At 40.7% G+C, this 14674-nt stretch overlaps 1 protein-coding gene across 4 annotated transcripts in view; it reads left to right on the top strand.

Annotated features, from left to right (window-relative positions):
• LOC124211044 (receptor-type guanylate cyclase Gyc76C) overlaps nt 1–14674 on the top strand; it is a 57509-nt gene that overhangs the window by 30326 nt on the left and 12509 nt on the right. The window lies entirely within an intron of this gene.

A 14674-nucleotide genomic window follows, 5' to 3' on the forward strand; every position in this document is an offset into this window, starting at 1 on the left:
CATTTTATTTTCAAGTCGAAGGATTTTTGTTACAGGTCGTTTAAACATTTTCTTCTATTTTCGTATCCTGCTACTTTTAGTTTGTTTTTACCTGTTTCAAAACTACGCCGTCTCGCGCTGAATAAGTGCACTTTAAAGCGAGCGATCAGTCGCATAAAATGCTCAGAATCACGGGAGATATTTAAATGTAAAAAAAAAAACTGTACCTCACATTACATATACGATTGAAAAAATCGAACGACGTAAGTGTAACGTGTTAGGCGTTTGTGTAATTAATTAATTATTGATGCCCGGAGTGAAGAAACAACAATTGAAAAAACAAACCATTTTTTTTTTTCATCCAAGCAACATCCGTCACGTGTGAGTGAATTATTATCATCTTTTCACGTACAAACCTTCATAGTTATAATACACGAGAAAGAAAAACTGAAGATGCCAAATTTTTTTCTCCTCTTCTTTTTTTCTTGTCGGATACTTTTTTTTTTTTTTTTTCACTCCAGGCTGCGATGTAACGTATAAATGCGACGATTCATTCAACGAAAATATAACCTCTGAGTGATTTATCGCGCGATTTGTATAGCTTAAAACGTTTACCTATCACATCTGTCCAAATATCATAATCTTGCTCTCCGTATCGATGCAGATTAATAATAATAATAATAATAATAATAATAATAATAATACTAATAATAATAATGACAATAGTAATAAACGGATTCTTGTCTTGGCCACCGTGCAAGTGGTATAGTTCATTAATGAAAAGTAGTAAAATCCTCTCAAGGTGAACTTTTTCGCGCTAATTAAAAAAAAAAACAATCTTTTCTCGTCGCCATGCTTTTCGTTTTAGGTTATTATTCGTTATTCCCTTTTTTTTTTCTCATCTCAGCTCGACGGTTTTTTCTGTCTTCTCACTCACCCCTATCTCAAACTCGAAGATTTAATCCTTCTTTAAAAAAAAAAAAAAAAAAAATAAATAAATAAATATCCCTAGTATTCGGTGAGTCAAGTCAAGTAAAGTAGCTGTCAAATTCTTGGACTCGTGTGATAAATACATTTTTCGTCGTTGGAAAAATCGAGAAGAATCAACAGACAGCCGTTTGAACATAAAATAGTTTGAAAAATGTTCGAATGTAGCGATTTAAAAAAAAAAAAAACAAAAAAAAAAAAAATTCCCTCCGATAACCGAGAATAAATAAAATGTGTAAGAATATCATCGTACCGGTGTGCGTGATAAATCGTCGCCGATTTTCATGCCTTTGAAATTTTTTCACCAACCAGGAAAGATCGCGGTTGTTCGTTGTAATTATACTCGCGGAATTTTTTCAACAAACACCGTGCGTAATCGGTATCACGAATCGTTGGTAGTGTAAGATTGCAATTGTTTAAAACACAGCGGTCAATTGCCTGCGGCGGGTGGACGATGACGACGACGACGATGACGACGATACGGCTTCTGCCGTTCAGTTATTAGCAAACACTCGGTACACGCGTTATGGTATCCGCAAACACAATGCATGAGCATGTGGTATAATAAAAGCTTCGCGTATGAGGTATCGCTGCAGTTATCGCGCGGTTCTCTCTTTCTTTCGCTCTCTCTCTCTCTTTCTCTCGACTGCCAACTGCCTCGATCACGACAGTCGGCCCCCGTCAATGAACCGTTGACAGCTGCAGACGGCAGTACGACAGCACGGAAAGCTCGGCGATCAATCAAATAATGATTAAAAAATTTCCATACATATTTCTACTCTGTGTTTAATAAGGGAATTCAATCAACAATATTTATTCAGCACACGGACGTAAGTTCGAAAATAATGTTAGATGTACATACTCGGTGTTGCACTGAAAACGAGCGCATTTTTAGATATTGACAACAAACGCAACGTGAATCATTATTTGTGCGATTTTTTTTGTCTTCTATCCGTTCGGGAAAGCCGGAAATACCACGCTACCTATCATCGTGTAATTAGTCGGATGCACAGCCTGCGACTACCTTGGTATTTACAGCGGAATTTCTTTACGGTAGGTAGGTACGTGGAGAAACCTGGAAACATTTGTGAGCGTATATATCGTGAGATGTTGAGATGTTTTCAAAACCTTGTTACAAATTTCTCCCGAATTCGGATGAAATGTTTGAAGAAAAAAAAAAAAAAAAAGAAAAAAAAAAGAAACGCATTGAAAACCGTTCAAATTTTGAAAACGCATGTCGGGTATATGGCTGCGAGAAAGCAAGTGCCGACGATTCTTCCTTCGACCGAGAATCACAATCGCCGACAGGCGATACGTATCTCGATGGAAAAATCGACGAACGCGATTCCCGCGATAAGAAAGCAGCTGGTTTTTATAATCCTAACGAACCTCGAAGCGAAATTGCTAAGGTAGGTAAGTACCTACACCTCACCTTGGCAGCGCAACTTTGGCCACAACGCACACACGCGCGATACCTGAAATATGAGAATGGAACAATATTATTTTATCGACAAGGCATTTGCATTAAAATTGCTGATTCTCCTGACCTTCGGGGATGGCTATTTATAGCCAGGCTTGCTGTGTGTTGGCTGTGATGCCCCACGCAGCGGGCACTTACCTGGTCCGGTCGGTCCCTCCTGGTCCCCTGGCGTGGTCTGCCCGCCTGCCTGGCTGCCAGGGCCTTACGGACGGCCAGATGCTCGCCGGGCCCGATCCTTCCTTCCAGATCGCGGAAAGCCACGCCGAGCCTCGTGCTTGCTTCGAAACGCGGTTTCTAACGATTTTATTTACCCCGCAATGCCTGCGGTGCAATTATAATCACGCGCGATTATTAAGCTTGACGCAAAGATTTCGCCGGATCTCGTTTCGTCAGGTTCGTCTAATGCGCCGAATATAGAAACTTGATATCTTGTACTCTCAATGCACAAGAGATTCCGAATATCGGGATTAGACAAATTTTCTCAAGTGATGAAATATTGTCCGTCTCATCGCTCAGATATCTTGTTTATCTATACAAGTTGCAAGTACGTCGAGGTGATTTTAATTTGAAGCTAGTTCTTGTTATAGGTATATAGCTACAGTCTGATTATCGCAAGTAAATAAGTATTTTGTCCCGTCAATCAAGCGCCGACAAGTTAAAGAAAAATGTCTCATCGTGTACCGTATATATATGTACGACGTAGATGAAAATAAACTGTTCCTATTAATACACATCGTACGCAGAAATGTACATAACGTTTTGGAATTTTTTCAAGTCACGTAAAGCTCGGATGATGAAATATTGTGATGAAACCGGCTTACAGGCGGCGGCGGGATGTCGGGTATTATTTTCTAATCATCTGCATCCCGGTAAAAAAAAAAAGGAAGTTTTGCTCGGAATACGAATTGGTTTTGCGCACATAATGTATACATACCTAAAAAAAAAAAAAACACGTTGTCATCAGACGCATAAGAAAATTGTATAATGTTCTCTACGGTGCCGAAGATCAAAACTAGCGGTGAAAAAATAAATAAATAAGTTGAGATACGCCGTAAAGTTCACATATTACAGTTTTCGTTAGCCTGATGTGTTTAAATTTGATTCCGTTTTTTTTTATTCTTATTTTTTTTTTTTTTTTTTTTCTCAGATCATACTTTTAACACTTGCTGCATATTTGCTACCGAATGAAAGAAAGGAGTTCGCATGTTTAATAATAGAACTGCAGACTTGCAATTCGGAGAGACTGCATCTTTGAGCTCTGCAGGGTAAAACTGTACAACTCTGCCCGTCGTACGCACCGATATTTTACTCGAGTGTCGCAATTTCATTTGCAAAAATTATCCGTGACGTGACAATCTCGGCGATGGATTAAATACACATGTTTGCCGCAACGTATTTACGTCGCTCGTTTTGTACGGTTGAAATGACTTGCTCACTTCCGGTAGGGATTTATACTCCGCGGCGTGAAAGGAAGGAGAGAGATGAAACTAGAAGAGAGAAATGGAGGGGGAAAGAAACTCTCGGGGAAGTCTAGACTTTTGTGATAAAGAGAACATAATATTATACGAGCGTATCTTTGAGTACAAACTACCTTGCACACAACTTGTTTAAATATAGAAATTTCGAGGAAAACAAAATTTACGAAGATGACGTTTTTCTACATGTAGTTATACGTTGTACGTGACGAAAAAATTGTGTGCAGTCTTGCTTTTATATACGTATGTTTTACAACATGCTACACTGTTTTCCATTTCGTTCGTGTAACGCAAATTCCCTCTCGGAAAAAAACCAATTGCAGTCAAATAAACAGATTCACCGTAAAAATGTTAATCACTTTGTTTATATATACATATCGCGATATTTCGTGTAAAAAATTGACGAAAAATATTTCCCAAAAATTTAGCATCCAATCATTTATATACGTGACTGTTAATGTTTGTAAAAAATTGTGTTTCACGTTTTGATGACATCATATTTTCGAGATATTTAATTTTAACGAAATGTATTTTGGGTTTAAATTTTCTTATCAAGTTTAAATCCAAAAAACAAAATCCGACAATATTTCTCAAGAAAAATACGAAGTATCGTGCTCGAAACACGTCGTCAAGTTTACGTAAATCAAAGTTGGATCAATAGTGCCGTAAATTCAGTGTAAGCAAATATCTAGAAAAATTTCCTCCTTCGTCGTGCACGACTATGTAAAAAAATGAAAAATTTACGGCTCGCAATAGCTAAAGGGGGAAAAAAATGGTTAACGTCGGTTTCGAGTTGCCCGGGCGATTCGACGTAGCGAATACACAGCAATATTACGAATTCAACGGAGTGTGCGAATCCGTATTGCGTTAGGAAACCGTTCCGGAACGTATCGATGGTAGATTTATGGGCGAGGACCACCGATCTACACACGATCTAGAAATACCGATTCTGGTTGCCAGTCTTCTGCGAAAAGATACAAGATGAGGAGAAGAAGCGGACCGAAGCCCCGATTTTCGGGCATATCACGCGTTGCGTCTTCATCACGCGTGATGCTTTGTCCATACATTCGTACACACATACGCCCATACGCACCTATACGCCTCTGCAACAGCAGAAGCGGACGGATGATGATGACTGGTGATTTTGCGGACGACGAGGTCGGGGACAATTTGTCACAAAAAGCTTCCATTCCCGTTTGCTCGAGGTGTTGGTGGTTATACGTGTCTTCAACGACGAAAATAGTTGCGTTATAACTAAATCGCTTGTTAGCCTAATGTCCTACACGAATCACGTTCTCCCTCTGCGACTCGCATATTCCGTACGGCTCAATCTACGCGGAAAAGTATACCGTGCTTGTGTGATACACGAACGTCCGATCTCTTCTCGTTTTCGCGAGATACGACTGGTAACTAGGAGTCGTCGAATCGTCGGGTGGGCGGAAAGAAGAAAGATGAAAAAAAAAATAAAAGAACGAAATCTATCCCACTTTCGGAACACAATCTTTAACCTATCGTCCGTCATTCGTGTAACCGTTATGGCACTGTTATGTACCACCACCCCTTCTCTTATAATCTAGCAAACGCGTCACTCTCGTTGCAGCGATGATCGGTCGATGTATTTCTGCGCACCGCAGCGGCCGGATGCATCATGTATGAATGTAAATTCGTGATTTGAAAAAGAAAATGAGTGCACTTACGTGCGAATAAATTTAAATAAATATTTGGGTGCCGGAGAAGGACAGAGGGAGAAAAGAGACAAACGGTTCAAAGGTTGGACTGCACCTTCGTGCACTGCTGCTGCAGTTACACACGAGAAGATTGCGGTATCTCAGCGTATTTTCAGACTATTCTATGAAAAGGTGGTTCTTATCCAAAATTAAATTTGCGAAATCAGGAGCCGGTCCGGTCTAAAAACGTCATTATCGTTCCGTCCTAAAAGTTATTATGTACCAGTTCAAGGCAGTTTCGTGAGCTGTTTGACGGCGTGAATGTCGAACCGCGTCGTCTGTCCGCCATGCCGGAGTCTAAAAGTTTGGAGAATTGATATTTACCGTGCACGATTTATGACAGTCTCGAGCGACAATTATGCAGTAATAAGTAGGTAGAAAAAAGAAAAAAGAAAAAAGAAGAATGGTAACTGATTGATGTGTATGCCGCATACGGGTTTAATTTTAAGATGAGAATACGACTCGAAATTTGATGTCACTGGGGGGAGGGATTGCAGACGTTTGAAGAAGGCGACGTGATGCGGGCAGTTGGTGATTCAAGTTGTATAAGGCAGAGTGTGAGAGAGAGAGAGAGAGAGAGAGAGAGAGAGAGAGAGTTTGGGTCAAATTCATAAAGTTGTTCGTAAAGAAATTGAAATTAAAAGGACGGGAACAGGGCCGATGAGTGTGCAGCGTGTAACTTCATTCGGTATAATCGAGAAGATAATTTGAGTGCGTGTGAGCAAATGAGGACCGGCACCACCGCCATCGTCGTATCAATTTGTTGGTTCGCGCAGTGTCAACTTAAAGTCAGGTTCTAAGTACATTGTATATATGTATATCACCATAAACTCACTAATTCGTTCTCCATCCATCTAGTATTTAAATCGAGGATGAGGATCAAGAGCGGAGAGGAAAAAGAAAGGTTGCGATGAAGAGTCGATTGGAAGCGAATTGGATGGAGGTAAAGGGGATGCAACGATGCAGGGGAACAAAGGAAGGAGGAAAAACTAACTTCGCGGCTTCTTTCCTTAATTTGCGACAGCGAAATGGGGGGGGGGGGGGGGGGGCGCGTTGTATTAAACGTAGAGGACGCTGCTTTTATCGTTTCGTCCTCAGATAACATTCCGAGAACTTTATAACTATACATACTCGGATGACGTCGCTTCGAGAGACGTACCAAACCGGATTTCTAATTTTCACCGTCTCTTCTCCGGTATCTCCTGCTCCCTTTTCTCTCTTTCTGCTTCTCAAATTAACCTCCGTGCACAGCATCGGCTCATCATCATTTGCACGAATTCCGCTTCTTCTTGTTCCTACGGTGGATATGGTGGAACCGTGAAGATGTTCTGCGTTTTTACCAAAAAAAAAAAAGAAAAAAAAAAAAAGATCCTCATCAACGTCTATCACAGTGACAACATTGTACCTCATTTGACGGCTGTCCAAAATGGAGGAACGTAGTCATTTTGCATACTACAGATTCAACGAAGACTGCGAAACCGTTTGGCCGAGTCGACGATACGACGGTAATTGATTTATGTAATCGGATCGACGTATCCGGTGACTCGGTTCTGCAACGATTTCTCATCAACGGTTTCAACGGTTTCTTTAACGACAAATTTATTTCCGCGTACTCGGACGGAGCTGCGTGATCATTATTGAAAACTTGATCCCACCGCGACGTCAAGCATTGCTGATCGCTAAACGCGCCTTTTCATCCCACACGTTGCTTTGACTGTGGGTGAAAGCTGCGCCACCGCCACCTGTCGGTAGCGAGACGAACTTTGCCGTCGACCGATCGCGTTCCTCAGCCAAGATCGATGTAATAATTCGCGAGTACCATCGGACAAACGTTTCGAGCAAAATCACGGTTCCAGTTTCGAAAAGTCATATTCCGCACGCATCGCTACACCGCACAAAGACGGATACCGGAGTCTTGAAGTCGGTGTGTTTCAGGGTTACGCAACCTGTTGAACGACTCGACTCGTTTCTCAGGCATCACCTAAACCTAAACCGATAGCCGCGGGGTGTTTCGGCAGGAGGTCGCGATTGTCACGTTCACGGCCTCCGCCTTCCTCGTCCTCGTCCTCGACGTTGATCGACGAAGAGCAGAGTCACTCGATCTTCCAGCCTGCCTGCTGCCTCCTCCTCGTTATTTAAGCGTTCAAGGATACGCCGAGAGCTCTACTGGCACTATAGTATATACGGCTTATACACTAACTGCCCGTGTTTATCGCGCCTATATTTAGACCACGACTCCACGATTGCTCGCCAACCGACCGAACGAACGAACGAACGAACGACCCGACTTGTGTATTTCTGTGTGTGTGTGTAGCTATATATGTTAAACTCGACCGCTGCATGTATATGTATGTATATACTCGACACGAGACTCCGGAGCCCTCGAGGAGCCCAACTTTTTGGTACTTGAACCGGATGCTGGGCTGCTGCTAAGAGAGGATCTTTCAGTTTTCGCACTCGAATCAAGTCGGCGTGACGTCAAACCGAGTTCCTGCATCGAAAGGTGGCCTCGAATGGAAATTTCACAAGTATAAATCAGGGAAACGCAACGTCATGCCAACGCAATTACGTTGCCCACCTGCGAAAGATTTTTACAATTCGCGTTACACTTACATTGTAGAGAATTTCGTCTCGATCTTCGAGGCGAAACGATCGGTAATGGAGTTGGGTTTCTGATTGTGGAAAATTTCCAGAGAGTCCGAAACGTCGGGATCACCGTTTTTTGTGACCACCCTGTGGACCATGTGCACCGATCTACGTCCCCCACTCCCACCGTACAGCATCGCTGCATCGCTTGCAGCACGTCTCGGGAGAGCCTTAAATCTGTGATCGTGTATGCACCGGGTGTCCGTGAATTAGCGACTCGATACATCACGGCAATCAGGCATAAATCGGTCCAAGTTTAAGCGATCGTTGTAATCTTGCAAACGATGTCTGTCTACATTAGTGATTCTTGTTAACTCTACGTCTTTCTCGTTGATAATTATACTTTTTGTCACTGTGAGACAGCGTCAGGCTGTACGTTGTACGCCTAACCGAGAAATTAAAAAATTAAAAAAAAAATGATTACGAAATTGCGGCGTACACAGTTTCTTGTTACGTACGTTATATTTATAGCTTAATATTTCGGTGACTCGGTTGGATCAGAGACACAGTGATCCGTAATTAGAACGAAGATTTAAAAATTTGACACCTCGCGTACCAAGCGAGTCTTATAATTAGATCTAATAAAAAGTCAAGTGTTACGAAACGGCGTAGGTGTAGGATAGGAGGCCCTTTTTTACGGGCTCGGTTTCATTAGCGTGCATGGTGTAAAACACGGAATATGCATAAGGTACACACGGGTATATAAATATACTCTGCACTTATGCACACGCCTTGTCGTCTATATATAGAAGACGCGGGGCGACGACGCCTGCAACGAGATCGACCGACTGTATGTATGCCCCCTTTGTCTGCATGTTTTTTTCCGTCCGCGTGTATAAGCTGCTGTGCAACGCGTGCGAACATGTGGAATTCACGTATTTATGCATATGCCTCCGTTGTACAGAGCGATTCAAGTACGATTGTTGATTATTTTTGTACAGCTATAGCGGTATCTCCCAGCTATCGAATTCCGAACACCCAGCAACGTACATATATGTATTATACACATTTTCCTTTGAAGACATTTTTCATTTTTTTGTATTCACAGACCGAAGGAGCGAACGTTTATAACTGCAATTTGTGGATTATATTTATACAGGTAACGAGGATTGAAACGACACTGTAGAATGAAGAGTAGTTTTTACACTATTTAGGACAATGCTCGGGTCAAGCTTTTTTTTTTTTTCCTTATACATTCATTCGCAACATTGTTCAGTTGTCATTTTTCTTTTTTTCCTTTCTATTTTCGGCAATATCTAGGTCGTTGATTTGGTAATTGTTGACACCTTTTGGCCACTGAGCTTTGTAACTTATCATTTGACCATCTCGAGTACAGTTCTCGGAAAATTTTTCAATTCGAATCTGTTATACCGTAACCCAACGAAATTTTTTTAATATTTTCTTTCGCCTTTGAAAGTGTATTTTGATGAATATAAAGGAAGAAAACTTTCCGTCACACCTATCTTCTCGATTTGCTCGATAAAAATTCGCCTGTCACGATCTTTTCCACTTTGATATATACGTTACAATTATTGTTGCATATACGTGACGAGATGCAGACGCAGAGTAGAAAAGATGCAGATATTTTGTGAGAAAAGTACGGGAAGGGGAGAAATTTTCGTTTCTCCGAAGTAAGGTAAAATCAAAATTGTGCGTATTTACCTTTATAATATACGCCACGGCTTATACGGCATCCGTGATTACGTGTCAATTATTGTTCGCCATAGGTCTGACGGACCTGATGGAATTTTTTGAAATTTTTCATTCAACGATATAATTGCATAAATTATGTGAAGAGACACGAATAGAAGAAGAGTTATAATATTAATAGATCGAGGGAAAAAATTAAGGTTGAAAAGAAAGAAACGAATAAAAAAAAAAAAGGTGCGTGATCTTGAACGTATTTACAAATTGCCTTGCCTTGCTTCGCAGCACTTTCAGTAATTTACGCCAACATTAGCCGGCACCGAATTCAGCCTCGAATGCGATTTACGAAACGCCCCTGTAGCAAGGAATGCAGTAAGAGCAACGTTCAGTTTTGATGGATTACGTGCGATGTTTTTTTTTTGTTTTTTTTTTTCTTAAGCGCATTACTAGCCGCCATTTGAAAACTGGATAATTCGTCGCATACCCGCCGCATTTTTTCTTGACGCAGCTATTAATTTCTGCACGCCGCCTCAGCTCCGCGATGTAGATTATAATTAAAGGCTGCATCAACTGCACTCGGTATACATAGGTATACGTACTACAAATTTTATCGTTGCCCGCAACGCGAGCTTGTTTATTTAAACAAAGGAATGCGCGATCCGACCGTAACGACGCGATTAATACGAAGAGCTGTGTATTGAATTAATTAGAGTAGTGCCGCTCCTCGAGTCGACGACAACTAAACCGCAATCAACCGCTTGCAGTTATAGAATCGCGGCGCTAAACTCGGCAGGCCAATTATGAAATCTGACGTTTTATTACATATGTACACGTACGTGTACATATATGCGAAACTTGATGCAGCAGTTGCGCATTTTTCGCATACTTCGCGACTGCAATAACTCGAGTCCGAGAGACTCGGCGAGGTCTCGATACGAAAATAAAGTTTTAATTCGTTTGAAATTTGTCGTTCGATCAATCAACCAGTCGCCCTGACAGCGATAGGTTTCTTCCGTGTAAGCTAGTCAACAATGTATTACGGTTGTAACTATACCGGTTGTATAATAAGTTGCATTATACGTAAAGTTCCGCAACGCCACTTAACGCGTACAAGTTATTCTATTTCGTGTTTCGCCATTCAAGGATATACATTACAACCGCGGTGAGACTATCGCTATTTGTCTGATATTTCTATAAATAGAATCTGTTGATTTATGAATAAACGAAAGCAGCATGCCTTTGCCGCCCGTGTGCGCTGCCGTATACACAACATGCCGCTTCTGCGTGTCGAACACGCGCCCGTGTATAAACGGGACGTGAAATACGTTTGCTTGTGTGCAACGTGTGTGTCGACTCGGTACCGAGTGTGCGTTCCTAAGTACGTATTACCCCTTCCCTCCTGCGACCTCCTCCACCTCCTACTTCTCATCTCTTCGCAAGCTCTCAGAGTTGATCGTAATGTAACCAACCGCTTCGACTATAAACCGAACGACGACTGGTTATTATATCGTCTACACACACCTACGTATCTCAGAAAACGCGTTGTTTTGCTTCCTTCCATATGTATTACAGATTCAATTTTTTTATTTTATTTTTTTTCTCGTTATACGCATGGTACTTGTGTAGGTACTCAAGTTTTGATCCACACGTAGAGGCGCGGTACGAGTAATATTATGATACACGTTATGTTAGTCTGAAGATAACGAGGTTGAAGTAAGCTGCGTTGTAACGTAACGTAAGACTGTACGAAAAATCACTATTCTGCTATCTCGGAAACGCTTTGAAAGATTTGTGGTTTGTGAAATACGTGTATGAGTTTATATTCTGCTCTATCACGTTTTAGTGAAATTCAGACAAACACACAAATGTCGGATAATAATGATTTTTTGTTCTTCTTCTACGATTACATCGTCGATACATTCGTAACGTTACGAACGTCAAACTTGTTATGGAAAAAATAACGTTTTTCTCAGGAGTTATGATCCATGCTCAATTATCGTAGACTAAAGTTTTTTCTATTCATCTGTTGTACTGTCGTTCCAATGATTTGTCATTCCGTAATTGAGTCGTATTTCGATATCGATTCAGAGTTTTTACCAAGGTTTAATGCCGAAGTATTGGCTGTTGATTAAGTTGAAAAGACACAGGGCTACAGGAAAATATATACCTACGTACACGAGAGATTTCACTCGAGCATGTTGTAGTTTATATTCGCCGCGAAAATTTTTCGAGATATATTTTTAATAATGAAGATACGTCGATACAGCGAACGAACGGTCAAAGCTTTCTAATTGTAAAACTCGTACAGTTTGAAGATTTGACAATTTTTCGGCAAAATGAATTTAACAATTTATATATTTCAAGTTGAAATATCTGTCCGAGGTGTTTGTATTCGTAAAAATTTCCCCCACCGTTTATCCAGACAATTTATCATAACAATTGTCTCTTTTCTTTATCATGAAATGAATTTTCGTTGGAACAAAATCACGCAGACTTAAAATATAATATGTAATAGCTCCGAAGAACGTGATATTTTTCTTCAAAATATGTTCATGTTTTTCTTGCGCTGCACGTCGCTTCGTACCTCATACGCATATGGAAAATAAGTCTAAATATATCAACGACGTGCCATAAGGGACTATTCACACATTGCGTAAGCATATTATATGTGCGTGGGGTTGCTGAAAAATCTTGGAAGAAAATCTTACGTGTAAATATTCCAGCCACAACCGCGCTGTAAAGAGAAAATTTATATAATCATACGGAAAAATATGTTACATTTTCTCTGTGTAAGAAATTGAATTTTTGGAAGAAGCTGTTCGATATTTTATTTACGGTCATTGTCGAAAGTGAAAGAATGAAAAAGAAAATCGTCATTCTCGTGGTAATTTCAATTTTGATTAACTAAATCAGCAACTTATAATACTTATACCCTGGCTCAAAGTCTTTCTGGTTTCGTCGAATGATCGTAAACATCCGGAATACCATTTATTTTACGGTAATTTAATGTTCATTAATTCCTTACCTTTCCGGCTAACTTGTTTCCGGTCCGAAACAAAATTCGAGTTCGATTCTACACGAGTTATGTGACAATGATTTTCAATCTCCCACGTCTCGTCGGCTGCGTCACCGGTCAGTGTCACATAATTCGTACACAATCCAACTCGGATTTTTTTTCGGACCGGAAACAAGTTATCCGAAAAGGGGGAGCCGTTAATGAACATTACCGTACATCAATATCGAAGAACATTGTTTAATTCGACGATAAATCAGTTCCGCAAGTGAGAAATTACCGAGTCATCGTTAAAGCGTAAAACTTGCAATTAGTGGCCGGTAAGGGAATTCCAGAGTTATGGCTGCTGCGATTATTACGAGAATTGGCATAAGCACGGTGCTGTATTGCTTATACCCGCGAGCTGTCAACCTCGAATTACAAAACGTTAATTACCATTCATTCACCTTGTCCCCAACTGCTGCACTGTCCGCGTATATACATATTCACGTCACGCGTGTATTGAAATTTTTCATACACCGGGTCTAAAAATAGCTCTATAAAAAACCCGTTACACCGTTCGATCGATCATTTATATGAATACACGTATTTAACGTTACCGATCACACGTTGTCCTTACGTGATCTTTACGGTTGATTCGCGATCACCAAGGACCGGATTAATATTATACATGTAAATACATATTTTTTAATCGAATCATTTTCAATCCTTATCTGATTTTTCTACATAAAGTATGGGTGTTTGGATCGAAAAAATGCAGTTTCCATTTCCCATATTTTAGTTTTTCACATGTATATTACATGTACATATTTTGCAATTTTTTGATAAATGTATTTATCCGGGCCCTGCCGATCACTGTTCAGCATGTAGAGGTATGTATATCGATTCCGTGCCGCGGTGATCGTCGGATGAACGGATGAACGAATGGTCGACGTCGTATTGTGTCGCTAGAATTTCAAACAATAAGTCGTTGCACAACCCATCGCATCGCGTCGGCCAGGGCTACAGGGTCCTCCGTCTGCAGCTTCTTGTGGCTCTCAAGGTGGTCCCATCTAAATATAGACGATCGAGGCCCAGAATAACACCGTCGGACGACCCGTCGACAATGACCAAGCCGCCACAGCCTTCTTCTTCTTCTTCTTCTTCTTCGTCTTCTTCTCCTTTTTCTTCCTCTTCTTCTTTCTCTCTGTAAAACCGGTGAGAACGAAGGGTGGGGGGTGAAAAAAAACTGGGTCGACCGCGTGTTTCTCATCTCGATTCGCCCGCTGCACTTTTCCTCTTTTCCTCTTTTCCAATTCACGTAACATTCTTCGGCTTCGTTGGCTGCTTTGACTTGTGCAGCGGTGTCGTGAGACGTCCGTTTTAGTTAAATTTGCATTTTGTTTGTGTAATATATAGTCATATGCAAAGTATATTCTTATGCAAATATCGGGACGTACTGCAGTTGCAAATTCCATCATCATCTCAATAATTTTTTGAAACGGCGTTATAAATTGTCAGGGAAGATTATCGTACGTCGGAAGGCGATCGCATGTTTAAAAATTTCATAGGATTGTAACGATTTTTTAAATCCTATAATTTGACGTTTGCCCTGGACTTTAGTTACGGCGAATTTTGTTAGACATTTTTTCGATATTATGAAATATTTAAAATTGATAGCGAATCGTACACTCGGGACAAGCAAGTTGTCGTTCTTGGCTTCTTTTTATTTTTTTTTTTC

Source organism: Neodiprion pinetum, chromosome 2, assembly GCF_021155775.2.
Source record: "Neodiprion pinetum isolate iyNeoPine1 chromosome 2, iyNeoPine1.2, whole genome shotgun sequence".
Lineage (NCBI taxonomy): Eukaryota > Metazoa > Arthropoda > Insecta > Hymenoptera > Diprionidae > Neodiprion > Neodiprion pinetum.